This window comes from Acinonyx jubatus, chromosome A2 (genome assembly GCF_027475565.1).
Source record: "Acinonyx jubatus isolate Ajub_Pintada_27869175 chromosome A2, VMU_Ajub_asm_v1.0, whole genome shotgun sequence".
Taxonomy (NCBI): domain Eukaryota; kingdom Metazoa; phylum Chordata; class Mammalia; order Carnivora; family Felidae; genus Acinonyx; species Acinonyx jubatus.
Window position 1 is genome coordinate 17,844,007 of NC_069383.1, and position 19,558 is coordinate 17,863,564.

The following is a 19,558-nucleotide window of genomic DNA, read 5'->3' on the forward strand; positions in this document are numbered from 1 at the left end:
CCTTGTTTGGTTTTTCCATGTTTTCAAACTTGAGATAAATGGAGTCACTGGGTCCGTGTTCATTTGTGAAAGGCTTCTTCGAACACCGCTGCTGAGATTTCTTTCCCCCCCAAGGTGAACGCGTGACCCGTCATTCATTCATTTTTCACTTACATAGTACAATTTATATATCCATTTTCTTCTAGGTGGATATTTGTCTTGTTTTCAGTTTTTTGTTATTAGCAACAGTTCTGCTATGAAATTTGTTGTACATCCCTCTTGATGCTTATTATGGAAGAATTTCCCCAGGGGGTACATCACGGAATTTGTGGGCCACTGAGGTACTGTGCGTCTTCAGCTTTTCTAGATAAGGCTAATTTTCTCCCAGAGTACTAATTTGCACTCCCACTGGGAGTGATTGGCTCCACATCCGTGATATTGTCTGAATTATTAATTGTTGCCGGTCCAGTGGCATAAAAGAGTATCTCCTCCTTGTTTTAATTTTGTAGCCCATGATGAATAATGAGGCTGAACCTTTTTCATATGCTCTTATTTGTGTATGCTTTTTTCTTTTTTAATTTTTTTAATGTTTTCATTGTTTTATTATTTATGAAATTTGTTGTCAAATTGGTTTCCATACAACACCCAGTGCTCATCCCCACAGGTGCCCTCCTCAATGCCCATCATCCACTTTCCCCTCCCCCCCCCCACCCATCAATCCTCAGTTTGTTCTCAGTATTGAAGAGTCTCTTATGGTGTACCTCCTTCTCTCTCTGTAACGCTTTTCTATATGTTTACTGTTCTCATGTCTTCTCTGTTTGCATATTGTATGGTCTACATGTTTCTTGATGATTTGTAGTTGTTCCTTAATACATTCTGGTAACAATCTATTTTTGTTTACATGTGTTGAAGATGTCTTCCTACTTGGAGCTTTTATTCTCCCTCTTTTTTATAGTCTTATAATAGTTCTTAATTAAGGTAGTGGGATAATCAGTCTTTTCTTTGATGGCTTGCACTTTTGTGTAATGTTTCAGAAATCCTTCCCCACCCTAAGGTCCTAAAGATGTTGCGTGTGTGTGTGTGTGTGTATGTGTGTGTGTGTGTGTGTGTGTGTGTGTTTCTTTTCTCTAACAGGCTTAAAGTTTTACCCTTTACTTTTGAGGTCTTGATCCACGATTGGCTTTTGAGGTCTTGATCCACGATTGGCTTTTGTACATGGAATGACATAGGGCATTTATTTTCGTATGGATGATTATCGAATGGCCTACCACTTGCCCCACTTTGCTGCAATGCCACTTCTGCCATTTATCAAGTTTCCAAATATGTGCAGGTCCATCTCTGGACTCTCTGTTTTGCTTGTCACCATTTTGTCATTCTCTGCACAAATATCTCACCGTCGTAGTTACTACTGCTTTATAATGAGGCTTGATAGCCAGTCGGGCATATTCCTCCATTCTGTCCTTTTTTCTTCTAGACTGTGTCGGCTATTCTTGGACTTTGGCTCTTCCATATAAATAGTAGAAGCAGCTTGCCAACTTAAATGAAAACCATGTTGGTATTTTTATTGGAAATACTTTAAATCTCAAGCTCAAATTTGGAAAAAATGGACATAATTTCCTTATATTTTTATTGCTATTGTAAATGACAGCTTTATCTAATTAAATTTTCCAAATGTTACTAGAATATAAAAATACAATTGACTTGTTTATATTGAGTTTATCGTTGGCAACCTTGCTAAGCTCTGTTATAAATTCTAACAAATTGCCTATAACTCTGCAAACAATTATGTCATCTATGAATGACAGTTTCGTTTCTTCCTTGCTAATCCTTGAAACTTATAATTTTTTTTTTTTTTGCCTTATTGTACTGGCTAAAGACTGGTGAAAGCAGGAATCCTTGTCTTATTCCTAATTTCTTTTTTTTATTTTAATGTTTTTAAATTTACCTCCAAATTAGTTAGCATACAGTGCAACAATGATTTCAGGAGTAGATTGTTCCTAGTTTCTAAAGGACCTGGTTTTTCCATTTCATCCTGAAGTGTAGCATTGCTGTAAGTTAATTTTTATAAATTTTATAGGTAGATGTCCTTTAACAGGTTCAGAAAGTTCTCTTCTATTCCTGGTTTGCTAAGACTCTGCCATCAATTGATGTTGGATTTTATCAAACAATTTTTCTGCTTTTATTGAGATCATGCCACATGAATTTTCTCATTTGTTTCATGAATGGGATAACTATATTAGTCAATTTCAAATGTTGAACCAGCCTTGCATTTCTGGAATATGCTCCATTCCAATTTAGTCATGATCTGTTGTCTTTTTATATCTTGTTCATTCAGTTTGCTACAATCCTGTTTAGGATATTCGTCTCTATGTTCATGAGTAAAATCAGCGTATAATCTTCCTTTCTCATATTGCCTTCATCTGATTTTGGTATGAGAATTTTTTATGAGCTTCATAAACCAAGCTGGGGAGTGTTCCCCCTTTTTCTATTCTCTGTAAGAGTTTGTGCAATATCTTCATAACCCATTTCTTGAAGTCTGTGAAACATACTTATGAGACTCCCTAGGCCTAGCATTTTTCCAATGGGAAGATTCTCTTTTATTATTTTTTTTTTGAGAGAGAGAGAGAGAGAGAGAGCATGAGGGGGAGAGGGGCAGAGGGAGACAGGGAGGGAGAGCATCTAAAGCAGGCTCCACGCCTAGCCTGGAGCCTGATGTAGGGCTCAATCTTAGGACCGTGACATCTTGACCTGAGACGAAATCAGGAGTCGGATGCTTAACCAGCTGAGCTACCCAGGCGCCCTGCAATGGGCAGATTCTTTAGTACTAATTCAATTTATTTGATTCAATGATTATGGAACTATTCCATTTTTCTTTTACTTTTCAGTCTGTTTTGATAAGTTACATTTTCCCATTCATTTGCCCATTACACCTAATTTCCTATTTTCAGTACACTATCCCACCCTCCCCAAAGCTAATCATGATCCTGACTTTTGTAGTTATCCTATCCTTTTTCAGTAGTTTTTACCCTTAGTTTTCACCCCTAAACACAACAGTTTTCCTTTGCAACTTTTTGGTTTCTTTTCTGTTTGCTTATAAGTGAGCTCATACAGAATATATTGAGTCTGGTTTCTTTCACTCAACATTATGCTCATGAAATGGATCCACATCACTGTTTATAGCTAGAGTGTGTTTGTCTTCACTGCTATAGTTCTCCATTGTATGAGGGCATCACAAATTAGTTATCATTCTCCTCTTAAGGAACACTTGAGCTGTTGCCAGTTTGGAGCCATTATGAATCTTGTTGCTGTGAACAAGCTACATCTCTTAGTGCATATGTGCCTGTATTCATGTTAGTTACATACCTATCAGTAGAAGTGCTAGCTCAAAGGGTATGAGAATCTTCAACATTGGTAATAATGACATTTGTTCTCCAAAAGAATCATACCAGGGGCACCTGGGTGGCTCAGTCAGTTCGGCATCTGACTTCAGCTCAGGTCATGATCTCATGGTTCATGAAGTTGAGCCCTGTGTCAGGCTCTGTGCTAATGGTTCAGAGCCTGGAGCCTGCTTCGGATACTGTGTCTCCCTCTCTCTCTCGGTCCCTCCCCTGCTCATGCTCGCTCTCTCTCTCTCTCTCTCTCTCTCTCTCTCAAAAATAAACATTAAAAAATTTTTTTTTCAAGAGTCATACAAAATCACACTCCCACCAGCAGTGAGGTTACTATATTCCACAATCTTATCAACACTTGAAACCACCTTTGTTTTCTTGCCATCCTGATAATACACTAATAATTTCGACTTGCATTTTCCTGATGAAAATGCTTCATATGTTTTTTGGGCAGAAGATAATATTAGTCACTGTTTAAAAAAGAATTGTAAACAGGAAGACAGATTTAGAGAAATTATCCAGAATACAGCACAGAGGGGAAGAAAGATGATTAAATAGAAGTTATATGAAATGGAAGATAGAGTAAGGATATTTAATGTATTATTTCTTGGAATTTGGGAATAAGATAATACAAATAATGGAAGAAAGTAATATTTGAGGAGATACTAACTGAATGTTTCCAAGAGCTGATGAAAAACACAGATCCTCAGAGTCAGGAAGCCCAGTGAATTCCAAGAAGTACAAATAAGAAAGAATCTGCATTAAGATTCTTACCAAGACAAAATACTAAAGAGAAAAAGAAGGCCTTAAAAAACAGCCAGAGAGAAGAGAAAAATTACCCATGACAGAATAAATATTAGATTGACTTCTGAATTCTCAACAGCGACAAATGAAACCAGAAGACAGGTGAATACTATTTTCAAAGGCCTAAGAGAGAGTCACCTTAGAGTGTCACCTTCAAATAGATAGCCAATGATAGTTTCTTTCAGGAGCAAGGATGAAATAAATATATTTCAGACTAACAAAGACTGAAAGAAATTTACTGACATTGGACTTTCACTAAAGCAAAAGACCAGATCATTGGTAAAATATTGTGGCAGCCATTAGGGAATGGGAGAGTCACAGGAACCAGAAAGGAAAATATAATAGATACCATTGATGTGTTGATCCAATCCTCCCCCTTTTTCTGGGAATTATGAAAATACAATTTTCAAAAAGTTAACATGGTTCTCATACAAATACAAAATAATCATATGCCAAGATTGAGAAACCTATTTATGAGGAGATCAGCAAGATGGTGGGGGGGGGCTGGTTCAAAGGAGGGGCATAGGGTGAAGGATTTTATCATCGTTAAAGAAAGGAAATGTTGGAATAAGATTGTTAGGTTAGGTACGAAACTAGTTCATGTGTTTGAACAATAAAACCATAAGCTTTGGTTATATTTTCTACCAGATAGAAATAATTTGAATATCTACTGGACAAAAATCTATAAATTATCATGTAAACTTCACAGAGTCTGGACCTTTAATCACTAGCAGAAAGTGAATCAAAGGTACATCCCCTAGATAATCAAAGAACTCTTAGGGGTTAAACAATGCTCCACTATGACGTTAAAAGGACATGCTGTCCTCCTTTTGCCTTATTTCCAAATTTGTGATAATTCTTAACAGAACAAATTTCTACCTAATGAAATGAAACACAGCAGTAATGTTGGTATTACATGACTCTGTCCCTGGCCACAGACTAGGTCACAACTGACTCAACCTAGATTACTCAGCTTCTCTACCAACTACTGGGACTCGGGACAACCTCAAGGATCTCCCTGGAACTAGGGAACAGTCCACCATTTTGTGGCAGCCATGTTTATCCGTGCTCATGCCAAACAGGTAAAAGATGGTCTACAGAGAAAAAAAACAAACATCAAAAAGAACATGGATCAAACATGGAGAAAAGAAGAAAAAGAGCCCAGGTGAGAGAGAAGAGTGGGGATGAAATAACCAACTAGGTTCTTGATGACTTTCCCTCCACTTCCTGCTTCCTGGCCTTCATGAAGCTTAGGCTGTAACTATTGGCCTATGAGATACTCCAGTATTCCCCCAATAAATTACTCTTGTGCTTAAAGGGAGCTAAGTGAGTTTAAAAAAAATTTTTTTTTAATTTTAAAAAGTAACCCACAAAGTGAAAATCCAGAGAGTCAAGACAGAGCAATGTCAGACCATCCAATCAATGCAGCTCCATAGGTCCAGGTACAAGACCCCTTTGACGCGTCATGAGACATCCGTTTTTATGTTTCCTGTTAACCCGGGTAAGGGTACTCTGCTGTGCAGTTAAGTGCCACATGGAAGAGAGTCAGGACTCACCACAAACCAAGAGCTGCATCACAACACAGGAGGCAGATCCAGGAAGATGGTCACACCTCTTCGCATTCCGGCGTCTTATCATTCATTCAGATAGCTCACAGCTGGTGTCCCTCAGCCTGTGGTATATCTTCTATTGCCTATATTGGTATTAAAACAAAAAGAAAAAAGAAAACATAAGAAAATCTCCACAGTTCTTTAGTTTGATTTATCAGGTCGATTTGAGGGTGCAATTATAAAATTAAAATACCTATATGTCGAATGGGTAGTTTCACTTACATTGAATTTTTTTTGTTTGTTTGTTTTTAATGTTTCAGATTCCGGGGGCACCTGGATGGCTCAGTAGGTTAAGCATCCAAGTTCGTCTCAGGTCATGATCTCACGGTCTGTGAGTTCGAGCTCGGCATCCTGCTTTGGATCCTCTGCCTCCCTCGCTCTCTGCCCCTCCCCCACTCACGCTCACTCTCTCTCAAAAATAACTAAACGTTAAAAAAAAGTAAAATGTTTAAGAATCCAAGCCAATACGAGACACCAGGACATCTCTAGGAAGACCCTAGGAGGAAGGAGAGACACCCCTAGGGGGCAGGGGGCAGGAAAGGCAGGGGCCTGAACGGGAAGGAGGCTGGTTAGGGAGAGGGCCCCTGGAGAGGGACGAGGTGGGGCCGAGATTACATAAATTGAATCTGACAGCCTATGGCAAACAAGGGAAAGTCAGATATTACCACCTGTTTGCCCCGTATAAACCTTTTTAAAACTACCCTGGTGCGAGTGACGGCAAATAAGAACCGGGAAAGGGGGCTTTTATGAGAAAGCTTCGCAGAATGTGTGAAATAACAAAAGATCTCGTTTTCCATCTCAGCTCTTTTGTGCAGTCCCATCAAACGGAGACCCAGCAGGCCTGAGGGCCACCGCTGCTTCTAATTAAGGCCCCAAGGTAAGGCCGCGCTTTAGGGGGGACCCTCCCAGCAAAACAGAAATTCCACCTCTGCCTCCAGCAGCAGCAGGCTGATCTGGGCTCCGGGTGCTGTGTTTGTTCTCAGCTTGCACTGAAAGTGGCAGTCCGCACCTGCCTTCTAGACGCCCTCCGTGCAAGTTGATTCTAACGCTGACTCTCTTGTTCAAACAACCCCAAGCACAGAAAACAGATGTGAAATAAAAGATTGAGAAGCAAAGCCTTTCCCCCTCTATGCGTGCGCGTGTGGGTGGAGGAGGGGTTTTGTACCTAAAAGAGTTAGTACAGCTTCGCTCCCCCGCCCCGCCCCCGACCCTTGCAAAAAGGCTACGCGATGCATCTCACAGGTGTCACCTCTGAAAATTTGGGTGCTGGTAAGGGGCCTTATTCCAGCCATGTGTCTCCACAGGAGAGGCGAGTCTCAAACTTTAGTGATCGTTAGAAGCATCTGTAGGGCTTGTTAAAATGCAGATTACCAGCCTTCCCGAGTTTCTGATTCGGATCCAGTAAGTCTGGGGTGGAGCCCCAGAATTAGCATTTCTAACAATTTATCAGCAGGCTTTGAGCATCACTGTTCTAGGGCAGGAAAGACAAAGAGAAAAGGTGAAGAATTATCAGCTCGGTAACCTCTGACCCCAGTCTGAGGGTATTTTGACACAGGAGAGAGAGCTGCATAGGATCTGAGCATGTATGTGGGAGGACATGCTGAAAGCAAGCAGAAGAGTGTTTGTTTGCTTTATGTTTATTGATTTATTTTGAGAGAGAGAGAGAGAGAGAGAGCAAGCAAGGGAGGGGCAAAGAGAGAGGGAGAGAATCCCAAGCAGGCTTCGCGCAGAGCCCGATGCAGGGCTTGAATTCACAAACCATGAGATCATGACCTGAGCCAAAACCAAGAGTCAAAACGCTTAACTGACTGAGTCACCCAGGCGCCCCAGAAGAGTTTTTAAAATGATTACCAAGGGTGGGAAGGTTTGTTAGGAGGAGGGTGCACTTGGCCAGAGAGTAGGATTCATATTTGGGGCAGGAGTGGGTCTGGGTCTTCTTAACCCCTGCCCCAGCATCCTGTATCTCTACTGAAGCCCCAGGGGAGGGGGGCCTTGCTCTTCATTTCTTCCTTCTCTTAGAAGCCCTGGGTGCCTGGCCCCCCCAGTGGTTGCTCCACTCTGGCTCCCCGCTGCCCCAAATCTCCCCTTGTTGGAAAACCCAGCTACCGGACAAAGGAGCTTCCTCAGCTTGGTTTCTAGCAAGGAGGGCTGAGAGCACAGTCTGGGTTTTATTGCTTCGGGACGGAGCTGTAGGGCACTGTCTGCCTCTAACCGCATCCTGGGCAGAGCATCCCTCCCAACTCGTCCATCCAGCCACCCAGCCACCCCCTGCCAGAGTGGGTCATTCTGTCAATTGGAATGAGGGGGCTGGGAATCCGTCATATAGAGCATATTAGATGAATTAAATGAGAAAGCCATGAGACTGAAGTTGCTCTAATGCCAAAGCGGCCTACGCAAGCAAACCAAAATCTTGTAATGGCGCAAGATTAAGAAATCAAAACAGGGGCGCCTGGGTGGCTCGGTCGGTTAAGCGTCCGACTTCGGCTCAGGTCATGATCTCGCGGTCCGTGAGTTTGAGCCCCGCGTCGGGCTCTGTGCCGACAGCTCAGAGCCTGGAGCCTGTTTCAGATTCTGGGTCTCCCTCTCTCTCTGACCTTCCCCTGTTCATGCTGTCTCTCTTTGTCTCAAAAATAAATAAACATTAAAAAAAAAAAAAAGAAATCAAAACAGTAAGGACAACCAATCACAAAGAGCCAACTAGGCTCTAAGCTACAGCTCTTTAAATAATTTCCTTTTTTTTTTTTCCTTCCTTCCTCACTGTCTCCTTCTCCTGGCTTCTGTGGGCAGAGCCCTCCTAACCACTTCCGACTTGGCATTGCCCGATTCAGATCGATTTCGGCTCAAATAAACTCTTAAAGTTTTTGAGATGCCTCAGTTTATCTTCTAACAAGGGAAAGAAGAATATGGCATTCACGTTTCTGTGTGGCATTTCCTTCCTCACTGATCCCACCATCCCACTGGTTTTCTGTGAGACAGGGCAGGTAACACGAATGAAATAGCCACAGCTCCTGGTCTTGACCGTACGCGGCATGAATCATGGCACAACTGATCGTGTAATTTTCAGGGCCCAGCATAACGTGAAACTGACAGGCCCCTCGTTCAAAAACTAAGAAATGAAGAATTTCAAGATGGCAATAGCAGAGCGTGAAACCAAGCACGGAGTCCCTCTATGTGTGGGGCTCTGGGCAACCACACCAGTTGCACACCCAAGGGCCAGACCTGGCCAAGGGTTCATCAATAGGAGCCTTAGCATTGAGGTAGAAATCTCCAGCTCTCTCTAAACTGGGCCGTTGCCCCCCTGTTTCCTGTCAAACAAACAGGAAATGTAGTCCCTGACCTCAGAGACTATCCAGGGCCCTGGGGAGGCAGACAGACACGGACCACTGAAGAACAGATTCTTGCAACAATGTCACATGGGTGAAATGATAGGGCTGACCATTTATATATCTAACTCTGCCTGCCGACACTTTTCCAGCAAGGTTATCTAGGAAAGGTAAATATAGGAGACCCTTCACGTGCAAGGGCAGGGAAGGTAAAGCTAAAGTAAGGAGGATCAAACACCTTCTGTATGATCATCACATTTTGTGATCAATTTCTTTTTTTTTTTTTTTTTTTTTTGAGAGAGAGAAAGAGCGCGCACGTGGGCGAGGGGCAAGGAGAGAGAGAGAGGGAGACAGAGAATCCAAAGCAGGCTCCAGGCTGTCAGCACAGAGCCCGATGTGGGGCTCAAACTCACAAACCGTGAGACCATGACCTGAGCTGAAGTCGGAAGCTTAACCAACTGAGCCACCCAGGCGCCCCGCGTTTTGTGATCAATTTCTGGAGGACTCTGGCAGTATTCAGAATTCCAACGTGCCTGCCTGATCTCTAGGTCTCTCCAAGTCCTATGAACATGCATCCAGGCCTCTTTACAATAAAATTCCAGGTGTCTATTTATGTAATAAACTATGCTAACATTCAGTGGCTTGAAACAACCACCATTTTGTAATACCTCACTATCTTGTGGACTAGGAATTCAGACAAGTTTCAGCCATGCAATTGTTCTGCTTCAGGTCATGTCAATGAGAGAGAACCCAAGCCACCTTCACTCACATGCGTGTGCCTTCACGGAGATGCCCGGAATTCTGAGCCCAGCTGGGACTATCCTCTGGAGCACGCATGTATGGCCTTTCAAGCCCAGAGAACTTAAGGTAGTAAATTCTTACCCGGCAGCTCTCACCTGCCTCATGGAGCTCAGGCCTCTCAGAAGAACATTCTAAGGAGCCCAGCAGGGAGTTCCAAGTCTTGCCATAGAAATCCCAGCATGTCACTAAGACAAGCTCAGATTCAAGCAGAGGAAAATTGAACTCCGCCTCTCAGTGGAAGGAGTAGCAAATGATCAGTGGTCACTACCGATCCTTATGAAAGTGGCTCAGGTAAGAAAGAAAATGAGGAGCTCATGGTCAGAGAAAAAGCCTAGACTCCACATTAAAACGTTAGGGAATGAATGTACATTTTACATTTTAAGTTAAAATAAAATGCTTAAGATGTATAGCTCCTATGTTTATATTGATTCCACGACTTTTTTTCCCCTTTATTTTGACCAATTGCAGAGAGAAGAATCTCTCTATTGTCAGTTAAAAAACAAAATTCCAAGAACATACATCCATGACAATTCCTTATTTGTCCTTAAGGACCCAAAGCACCAAGCACAGAATGTGTTTGCTAATTCTGTGGGGGGGAAAGAAGAGGCGGGGGGTATCCACTCTTTTTTGCCCTAGAGCTTTCTCCTACAGCTATGGTTTGTAATGTGAGGCTTCAGTCCCTAGTGCTAAACCACCTTTGTTGTAGGCCACGTTCACCTCTCGCCTCCACCGTCACCTTGGCCAAACCTGCCATTTCCCAGAGTGCCCCTCAGCCCCATTCCTCTTAAACACAGAGACCCTTTCCCTGCCTGCTTCTACCTTAAGCTAGGTAATGCTCCTCACTCCAGAATTCCAGGCAAAGCCAATGTTGTCCTCATGCAGATTTTGAAATGCCCATCATCTACCAACCCCTCTCATGAAGCCATGATTGTTGGGGCTCCTGACAGTCTCACTAACAATCCAACCCCGGGTGCCATCATACCCCTGGCTCCCGCGGACCCTGCCCCTGAGTCCACTCATCCTTTGTTGCCATGGTAACCATCTCTGGGCTTCCCCACCCCCTCCTCATGCCCATGGTGCCTTCTCCAATAGTTTCTGGCAAAAGCATACCTATACTTTCAGACCGTCCTTCCCCAGTAAGCCTTTTCCAATTAGCCTCACCCTTGGCTGTTTTCGCCTCGTTTTAAATTCTAGCACTCCCCTGCCTGCTCTCCATGCCTGCTCTCTCCCTGTAGCCTATGCGTCACATGAATGAAGACTGTCTCTAGACTGTCACACATATGTGTCTTATCATTCCTCAAAATGGCCAACCATCTGAAAGCAGAGACCACTGTTTGTGTGCTCGTGCTTGTGTGTGTGTGTGTGTGTGTGTGTGTGTGTGTGTACTCAGTAGAGAGAACAGGACTGGCCCTCCCAATATATGCTCTAAAGACATGTATTAAAATTAAATGTCTAGGAGGTGCCTGGGTGGCTCAGTCGGTTAGGCATCTGACTCTTGATTTTCAGCTCAGGTCATGATCTCACGGTCGTGAAATCAAGCCCCACGTCAGGCTCTGCGTTGAGTGTGGAGCCTGCTTAAGATTCTCTCTCTCTCTCCCTCTCCCTCTGCCCCTCCCCACTTGCTCGCGCATATGCACACGAGCACTCTTTCTCACCCTCTATCTTAAAAAAAAATTAAACGTGTATAGGTTATGTCAAGCACTAGCCTAGGCACTTTATGTTATTTAATTTCATCCATCTATTTGATTCTTACCCTGTAACACTATTACCTTCTCTCAGCTCTAATTTTAACAAAATTCCACCAAGAGGAAAGAATTTGGATGTCCCACATAGTTCATTAGAATGGGATTTGGCGGCTTGGTACAAGCACAGCTCAGAATGCCAAAAAGGGGCATGCGCATCGTCAGGTGGGGTCGGTGGCAATGACTTCCTGGCAGGTGAGCTTGAGTTGCATTGGGCGGGACGTGGCTCAGACTCCAGGCAGAGAATGGAACAGGCAAGAAGCAGGCTCCCTGTCCTAGAGGAAAGGAGCCACGCACAAGTTGTGAGAAACGAAGTTGGAGACGTGATGAGTGGATCCCACTTCCTCCACAAAGTCAGACTTTAATTGTTTTATTGCATATTCTACAAAAATTGGAACCAGGGAGAAGAAGAACAAGCCACAGAAATTCATTCTTGGCTCCTGTCAGACAACTGAGTCCCAAACCACAGTCTTAGAGTCTGTTTGCTATTGAGGAGGCGATTAGAAGACCAAAAGGCACCGGCACGTCCAGTGGGCTCACTGGCCCCGTTGCCTAGTTGGAGGGTTGGGAACATTTGCCAACAGCCTGCTCTGGTACACTCTGTCCCTGCCCCAATCTACTGCAGTAATTAGCTTTGCTCGTTAGTTTCAAGTAAATAATCTCCTTGTCACAGCTGGGATCCTTTATCAGAACAGTGGACGATAGGGTTTGCAGAAGCAAATAATTTTTTTTTTCCCTTAGAATTCTCTGGAACACTAAATTATGACCCAGAGGTCTGAGTGAGGCCAATAAACTTCTAAAGACATCTAAAACTCCTTTTAGGGGTGAAAAGAGTCGAGTATTCAAAAACAAACACATACACATGTACAGCAACAACAACAAAACCTTTGCAATGGATATTGATCTTTCCTTCAGTTCAGTTTTATGGTCCAGATCAACCAACATGGGTAAGTATCTGTTATGTGCCAGGAAATGCAGCCCTGCCCTCACGGAGTTTCCAGGCTAGGTGGAGACCAACACGCAAACTGGTAAGAGAGGCACTAACTAGCACTGTTGCAATAATAATGCACTGTGAGAGCAGAATGCATGGAGGGAGGGTACCCTTATCCGGCCCGGATCTTCAAGGAAGACTTGGGGATGTGACTTTAGCACTGATTTAAGAACGATGGGAAGGAGCAGCCAGAAGTTCTGCTGCAAGGCTTGCGGAACGAGGGGGCATGCGATCGATTCCGAGCATTTTTTTCTTTTAAACAATTGGCGGGGCGCCTGGGTGGCTCAGTCGGTTAAAGCGTCCGACTTCGGCTCAGGTCACCATCTCGCGGTCCGTGAGTTCGAGCCCCGCGTCGGGCTCTGGGCTGACGGCTCAGAGCCTGGAGCCTGTTTCTGATTCTGTGTCTCCCTCTCTCTCTGCCCCTGCTTCATTCATGCTCTGTCTCTCTCTGTCTCAAAAATAAATAAAAAAAAAAAAAGTTAAAAAAAAAAATTGGCAAAATGCATATTCTCATCCCTTTGCCCCCATCATCCCATCAGGATGCCCATTTCAAAGAAGGAGAAAGCGAGAAGAGAGACTTCAGCTCTGCTCTGGGCGGCCTCTGGGGTTGGGGCTGGGGGGCAGTGCTGGCAAGGTGTGGAAGAAGCCCTCCCAGCTTCAGAGAATGCCCCATGGTGGCAGAACATCCTGTCCCTGACCCTTTCAGCTCTGTGCCCCCGCCCACCACAAGGACTGCCAGGGACATCTCAGCACCCTTAGTGTTGGCGGGGAGGGGGGGGGGTGCGGCGGGGGGCGGTAATCACTGCCAGAGAGGGAGCCAGCCTGAGTACAGCTTTAAAGCCTGCCTGGGCCAGACGGAGCTCAACACCAAACCCTGGTCTCCTCCAGTGTGGCAGAGCCTGACTACGGAATTTAACCCAGGGCTGCCCAATAGAAGAAAGAAGGCAGGAGGGCACAAGGGATACATTTTCACTTGGATCGATTGCAAGTTACAAATTGAGGAGAAGAACAAGGCAAAGAGTCAAATAATTGCACCGTGGTTAAGAGCATGAGCTTTGGAATCAGACAGTTCTGGGTCTAAGGCCCAGCCCTGCTACTTCCTGGCTGTACGGGCACATTCCTTGATCTCCCTGAACCTGTTTCCCCATCTGTAAAGTGGGTGTCGTAAGAGTACTCAACCCAGCGCGTTATTGTAAGAATTAAACGCAGTAATATGTGTAAATGTTTCAGGCAGTGTCTGGAACATAGTAGTGACTCAGTAAATATCAGCCATTGTTCTTTCTGTCCATTTGTGTCCCCCACGTCAACGCACAGGATACCAGAATCCACAGGTTTACCAGGAAAACTGCCTTTATTTGATCATTTTGGAGATAACCAATGATTTTTTATACTAGTATTTTTTTTTCTTGTCAGAAAATGAAGAGAGACTTTCTAGTAGCCGAGAAGGGTTGCCAGGGAAGTGGGTTCTCATGTCCTTTCATGCGGAGGGGCTTATGTAGCGGGACTCCGCCTTACCGGTGCCCAGCCTCTGCTCGTGGGCACATTCAGCGATGTGTGATGTCCCGTAACGGACAATCCCTTTGAACAGCCCGGCTGGACCCCAGCGTCCCAAGTCCTGGGGTGAGCTAAAGTAGAGATGAGGAGCATTTGCCATTGGTTTATTGAGGTTAATTCATGTCGCCTTGACTTTGATTAGCAGCTGCGGTGTTCGAGGCACTGCTTTAGGGATCACTCACTGTCTAAGGCCGGGACAGTAGGGGCAGAATCAACCGAATGGGCTGCCCCTTGATTATGAAATCAACACTCTCCACCCACAACTGTGATCACAGTCAGGGAATTGTACTTCCAAAGCTCAGCTTTGGAAACATGCTTTCACACCCATGGCCTCCCTATGACAGAGGCAATCCAGGATTTTTATTCCTTCCTCACAGAGGAGAAAACAATCTCTGAGAGCCTAAGTCCTGAAGTACAGCACCATTCAACTCTGGCCTCCTGATCCCAAAGCTCTTACCGTCACTCAATCAGACGGCTTTTGTCACACGGAGGGGAAACACTACACGTTCTTTAGAACGCATTCTAGAGAACACATTTCTAGGAGAGCTGGCTCGAGTCCAGGTACAGGCGCTGGCCCTAGAAGCCCTAATCTTCATTTATGTGATGGTCTATCCATCCGAGGAGGGAGTTTTGCAACTGGCTTTATCACACTCCAAATTCTGCTGTTATCTGAGTTAGAACTACTCTGTCAGCTGGCCAGGCCTGAGCAGAGGGAACTCTCTGGGACTGATAGGGCTTCTAGGGGGGGAGGAGGAGAGCACAAGCCATTCTCGATGGAAAATTGCGTGTGTTCCTCCAGCAGATCCGAGCTTTCTGACCTTCAAGGCACACGCCGTACCTCTTCTGGGGCGTTAGTCTTCTGAAATAAAATGAAAGCGCGCTAGCTGTGGATAAGAATTCTCTGTGCAGCACAAGCAAGAGTTCTGACCACTGCTCTCTTGTAAAGGTGTTGGGTGAAGGGTTTGGGAAAAATCATCCTGTGCCCAGAGAATCCACTGATATCCACACACGGAACTGGCCCCCTCAGTGTGGCTGGGACCCTCCTAAATAGAGGGGAAGCTATGGGTGAAGACTAAACAGGGTCAAGTATCTGGTGGGAAAGAAAACATTCAACCACTGGGACACCTGAGTGGTTCAGTCGGTTGGGCATCCAGCTCTTGATTTCGGCTCAGGTCATGATGTCACTGTCGTGGGATCGAGCCCCACTTTGGGCTCCATGCTGAGTGTGGAGCCTGCTTAGGATTCTCTCTCTCTCTCTCTCTCTCTCTCTCTCTCTCTCTCTCTCTGCCACCCCCCCCTCCCCAATTAAATAAGCATTTTAAAAAAATTCAACCACTCATCAAGGTAAACAGAGCTGGAAACCAAAACTTCAGCATGGTAGACTTTTCCTCAAATGGATAAAAGGCCCCGAATGCCAGGGCTAGCCTATGTTCTAGTGATTTCCTTCCGGGGCATTGCAGCTTACTTAGCACTGATTTCAAGTCCTTACCCCTCGCCCTCGTCTGCTGCAGGACCGTGGAGAGTGTCCATATCCCGGACGGCACGCTCAAGCACGAAGCCAGCCCATCCCGGCTACTCCGAACTTGCTGCTGCACGAGACCAAAAGACCCTGTGAGGTTCAAGCTGGTGGATGTGGGTCCTCTCCCTGCTTCGGCCGAGCAGAGCCTTCCTCTCCAGGCTCTCATGTGTCCTCTTGGCATCTGGCAGCAGGGGTGACAACTGAGCAGAACTGACTCGTTCTGACTGACGCAGTAGAGCAGGACAGGAATTCAGTCGCCCAGACCTTGGCAATGCTTAACCCAAATCTGTCTGGAAAGCCAGGGACACTTCTACTCATGGGAGCACCAGCCGAGACGGTGGTAAGGCAGGGAGCTTCACCCCACCTAACCCCCCTCCGGCCCCCTTCTCCCTGCCTTCCCCTGTTCTCCTGAAACTGCCTGAACCCTTTAATTTCTGGGCTTTCTTCATATTCTCTCTCGGTGGGTCAACCGCTCTGCCACTTCGTCCTCACAAGCATTACCTGCCCTAGGATCCGATAACCCCAAGACTCTGCTCTCAGCCAAACGTGGGGTTAGAAACACTCTAAAGAGCTAATTCACTCTAAAAGGATACTGGCTTAGTATGTTGTGCTTCCCAGGCTTACGTGCATTTTTAAAAGAGAAGGTCATTAGTCTTAAGACTTAACGGTAGAACTTTGGGCATTATGACAGGCAATGGGGAAATACTCTGTAGCAAGGGGCTGTATCACCCTATAGGGGGTTGTCTGGTGTGGTAAATTGCCCACCACCCCACCTCACCCCCTGTCCACGATGGTCAGCCCTACGTCACTGCTTTCCCCTGAAATCTGAATCTCTTCACCCAGCTGTCGAGAAGACAGGACAAAGCTGCCAGCTGGTTATTATTCAAGAACAAAGCCGGCCATTTCTTTTAGCAGGTTCAGAGCCATTATCTCCCCAGGACACATGCTACAGTGGGTGCTAGCTTTATCTAGCCACATTTCCTTCTGTCCTCAAATCCTTGAAGGGTGTGTTGTTCCTCTCGCTGGCGCAAGACAAAAGGGAACTAGAGAAAGAAATGTGCTGTAGCAATGACCTGCAAGAGCTCCTCTCTCCTTCCTTTGCTGCCTGGACGTCTCCGAGGCAATGGGATTTCCTGTCTGTTCTCAAAACCCAGGCAGATGAGAGGAGGAAGGAGAAAGGAGGACCCGGGAGGCCATCTTTTCATCTGAAATAGGGGCAGAGCCACACCCCCAATCTCACCACCATCAGCAAGGATTCAGGCTCCCTTGCTGCCAACAGTCTCAAGAAAGGATCGCCAGATAAAACACAGGACGCCTAGTTAAATCTGAGTTTCAGATGAACACTGAATACATTTTTAGTATATATCTTGTGCAATATTGGGGAACATATTTTTTTTAATTTTTTTTTTTTTTTAGCATTTTATTTATTTTTGAGACAGGGAGAGACAGAGCATGAACAGGGGAGGGTCAGAGAGAGGGAGACACAGAATCCGAAACAGGCTCCAGGCTCTGAGCTGTCAGCACAGAGCCCGACGCAGGGCTCGAACTCACGGACCGCGAGATCATGACCCGAGCCGAAGTCGGCCGCCTAACCGACTGAGCCACCCAGGCGCCCCATTGGGGAACATATTTAAACTAAAAAATCATTCATTTTTTTCGGATGTGCTAAATCTGGCGACCAACCACATCATCTCTCCCTTCTCACCCCTGTCTCCTGTACCCTCTCCCCCAGATGGCTCTGGCCACCACCCGGTCCTAGGCTGGTCACCTGAAGTGCGACAGAATTCCTTTCCTGCAGATGAGGATTTATGGGGGTCCCCGCCAGAAGCACATAGAATGATGTAGCTCTGTGTTCGGCATGGAACAGTGTCAGAGATAAACCTCACTGGGAATGCTTCATGTCTGGCTGCTTCAGACTCGCTTGCCTGAGGTCATGCTGAATACCTAAAAAAACGAATAAATACGTTCTATGGTCTCAGAATAAAACAGGGACCACTTCCTTAGAAGAGATAGTGAAGCCGGGGCGCCTGGGTGACTCAGTCAGTTAAGCGTCTGATTTTAGCTCAGGTCATGATCTTGGGTCCATGAGTTTGAGCTCTATGTCAGGCCGTGTGCTGACAGCTCAGAGGCTGGAGCCTGCTTTGGATTCTGTGTCTCCCTTTCTCTCTACCCCTCTCTCCCTCCCTCCTCTCTCTCTCTCTCTCTCTCTCTCTCTCAAAAAAAAATAAATAAATATTAGAAGAGATAGTGAAGTTTAGGAGGGAGACCTCTGGCTTGCCTATGTCAATCTCCATCTGCCCCATCTAAAAACTGCAAGGTTCATTTAGATGCCTAAAGCCCTTCCTGATCAAAATTCTGTAAGTCTATCCACCCCTGAGAAAGTCCAGGCTTCCTCCCTCTGGTGCTGCCCAGACCTGCTCCAGTCCCAGACCATCCAGGGGTCCACCTCCTGTCCCAGTGACTTCTTTACCAGAAGCCCCAGTGGCAAACTGTCTCCCAACTTTTCCTGACACATCATCTGACACTTCTCCACCCTCCCATCCTGAACGTGGGTCCTGTTCGGAGGTCCTCATCTGAGTTGGGCCCCAAGACTTCTGGTTCTGTGGGACCTCTTCTGGTCCTGGTAAATCTCCCACTGCTCCGAGAGAAACCAGTTAATAATAAACAGGGGTCATCATCCCTGAGAAACAGGCATCTACCCAAGTTTAGGCTGAGGGCAATCTCGTGAATTCTTTTTTTTTTTTTTTTAATGTTTATTTTTGAGAGAGAGAGAGTCAGAGTGTGAGCGGGGGGAGGGGCAGAGAGGGAGGGAGACTGTGAATCCGAAGCCGGCTCCAGGCTCCGAGCTGTCGGCAGAGTCCAACGCAGGGCTCGAACCCATGAGCTGTGAGATCATGACCCAAGCCAAAATCGGACATTTAACCAACTGAGACACCCAGATGCCCCAAAAGCAATCACGTGAATTCTAACACAGTGAGGGCCAGACACGAGGGCGTTATGAAGTAGTCCCTGATGCAGAGCAGCCTGGTAAGATTCCCCTTAAAAGTAATATTAACCCAATATGGGCTCCTGGGTGGCTCAGTCAGTTGGGTGACCAGCTTCCGCTCAGGTCATGATCTCAGGGTCCGTGGGTTCAAGCCTCACGTTGGGCTCTGTGCTGACAGCTCAGAGCTTGGAGCATGCTTCGGATTCTGTGTGTGCCTCTCTCTCTGGCCCTCCCCACTCACGCTCTCTCTCTCTCTCAAAAATAAATAAACATTAATATATTTATATATAAAGTAATATAACCCAATACCACCCATTCCTCCCTCATTGCCATGTCTTTATTCCCTTTATGGTCCTTTTGCTCTATTTTAACTGTGTTCTCTTTCACTAATCACAGTGAAATCTGTTTGTCCATTTGAACTGACTGACCAGTAAAGTCCTTGGAAAGGTCCGTCCATCTTCTTGTTAAATTAATTCCCCTGCGGGACCTATCTAACCAAATACTTGTATTTTCTCTCCGTCTCTGCTGGGTTTTTTTCTGCCCAAAGCAAACCATAAAAGAGAAAGTTGCAGTGAATTTCAAGATTCACTGGAACTTACATTTTGTAACTTTCATATAAGGCTTCTGAAAGCCCTTTTTTTCCCCCTACAAAAAAGAACTCTACCCTCTCAAGCATTGGATTGTTTGGAAAAACAGACACAGAGGAGTATCCCACTTGCCCAAAGCCAACACTGATGAAAATTTCTGAGACTAAGAAAAACAAGAAGATCGGATTTTGTGGTAGGGGTTTTTCCTTATAGTTTATTTGTGATTTTCCCAGTGCCAAAACTATATGACTCGATAACAAATATTCCCCTGAG

The 19,558-nt window shown here is 45.4% G+C and overlaps 1 long non-coding RNA gene across 3 annotated transcripts in view; it reads right to left on the minus strand.

Moving 5' to 3' along the window:
• LOC113604166 (uncharacterized) overlaps positions 1 to 19,558 on the minus strand; it is a 193,053-nt gene that overhangs the window by 146,252 nt on the left and 27,243 nt on the right. For 2 of the 3 annotated variants that reach the window (XR_003426020.2, XR_008296615.1), the window contains one exon: positions 16,106 to 17,656. This is a non-coding gene — a long non-coding RNA (uncharacterized LOC113604166). Of the gene's footprint in view, positions 1 to 5,728; positions 5,866 to 16,105; positions 17,657 to 19,558 lie in introns of those variants that run through there. The other variant, XR_008296614.1, reaches the window with a different exon arrangement.